Genomic DNA, 2,151 nt, shown 5'->3' on the forward strand with positions numbered 1-2,151 from the left:
CTCAGCCACAGCTTGCAATGCTGGAAAGGCTTAAGGAGTAAAAAAATAGAACACATCCACCGAAAGTATGTTGATAATATTTTTGGCACTTTAAGGGGTATAAAAATAAAATACATCCACCAAAAATGTCATTTATGTTTCAATATAATCAAGAGATAATCAAACTAGGTTTTTAAACTCATATATAATTGGTTGTATGGGTGTAGATTATGTGTTCCTTGTGCAATTTCATGGTGGCTACACAACACCCTTCATGGAGTAGTGCTATAGGTGGGACGTTATGTTTTCCACATATATTTTAAAAGTGAAATTCTATTACTATTTTTAGTGACTCTCTATCTCTCCCTCTCTCTCTCTCAATCCATGCAAGACAAAGTTGGAGTGCCCATTAGCATTCATGCTCACTTGTTCACTACACATTAATATTTGCAAAAGTCTATTATGTAGTTTGACAATTATGCAACACTTTTTCACTTTTTAACCATGGTCTTCATAACAACAATGGATAGGCATTCATTTCCATGGCAATGAAAATAAAACTTGTAGTATAGTGGACACCTTGAATTATGATTTACTTCATCAAAGATCATGCCTTGGATCTCTAATCATCCATACACACTCACAATGGAGAAGGATTTAAATTCTTGAGCTTGAACCGTATCACGATGGACTCTAAAGTTATGTTTACTCCTAAAACACCATGCATAATGACTCCTAGTATTTGTTGTTTCTTAATTTTGGTAGTAGTGATTGGGACCACCTCGTCAACCATTGGGCTATCAATGATTGAAATGATAAAGAAGAACCATGCACCATCTTGGTAATGACAAATGTTGTTGATGATCAACTCCACAGTGTGAAGAGTCTCATGTACTATAAAGATGTATCTACTTGGAGTTGCATTGATATATGGGGTACTCCATCAAAGAGTATGCAAGATCACATTCGTAGATATATAATGCCAAATTGGTTCCACAAGAAAGGTACAAGATGAGTCCAAATTATGCCAAATAGATCAAGGTTGAGCTCTACTAGTTAATCCAAGTAGACTTCATCTATGCAATTGATCTGGGTGATTGGATATTTCCAATCATGGCGGCACCCAAGAAGAATGGTAAGCTTTGAGTATGCATTTATTACCAAAATCTCAATGCTCACATGGTACTGGATCCACTTCCACAAGTTGCAAGAAATGAGATGTACTCGTTCATGGAATGGGTATAACAAGTACAATCAAATTCATTAGCACCAGAGGACCAATAGAAGACTCCATTCATTACTGAGCCGATGTCCAATAAGACAAGTTTGGGGATTGAATCTTGAAATTTCCATTTAGTACGGCAAAAATGATTATGCTTCATCAAGCTCAAGAATGCACTCTTTCTATTATGTATTGGACTCACTACTCTGAGTCAGACCGCATTTTGTTGCACACTTTCTCATGTCCTGGCCCAACCTGCCAACATGGCCATGTAGTGCTCGTGCAAAGCTTGGCAGAAGGGACCACCATGATCATTGATCCTTGCACCAACTTTTCCTAGCTCATCAATGAATGTGCTAATAGGGACCCCCAGTTGGTAAAAACCCCTATTAATTAATTAGTTGGTGTGAGGGGGAGGGGGGAGGCCTTGAATTAAATAAAGGGGAAGAGAGAGGGGCAATAATTAGTCTCACGAGGTGGGCAGGGAGAGGTTGAATTAAATAAGGGAGGGACATTGAAGATGCAGGGACAGGTGAGACATAGGGGGAGGGGGATGAGGGAGAATTTATAATACTATTATAAGGAAAGGGGCATATAATATTACTTTATATCTTGATGGTAGGGCTCATGCATGGGAAAAAGAAGGTTTTGGTTCGAATCTTTTCTTGAACATTTGGGGAAGCCCCCCCCCTTGGACATAGTCTTTGCATAAAATAAATTAAGACATGGAGAAGCATAGGTTAATTAATGCTTTAATAAATTAACACATAGAGAAACATAGCTTAATTAAGGCATCAATAAATCAAGCCATAGATAAACATAGGTTAATTGAGGGTTAATTAATCCTCCATAAACATAGGTTAAAAGGAAGGCCTTTGTGTTCAACAGTGGCATCAATTCTCTCTGATCACACAAAGAGAAAAGGCCAAATGCAACCTTCTTCACAATGT

The sequence above is a fragment of the Dipteris shenzhenensis genome, chromosome 29, assembly GCF_047967505.1.
Source record: "Dipteris shenzhenensis isolate YYH24624 ecotype China chromosome 29, Dip_SZ_1.0, whole genome shotgun sequence".
Lineage (NCBI taxonomy): Eukaryota > Viridiplantae > Streptophyta > Polypodiopsida > Gleicheniales > Dipteridaceae > Dipteris > Dipteris shenzhenensis.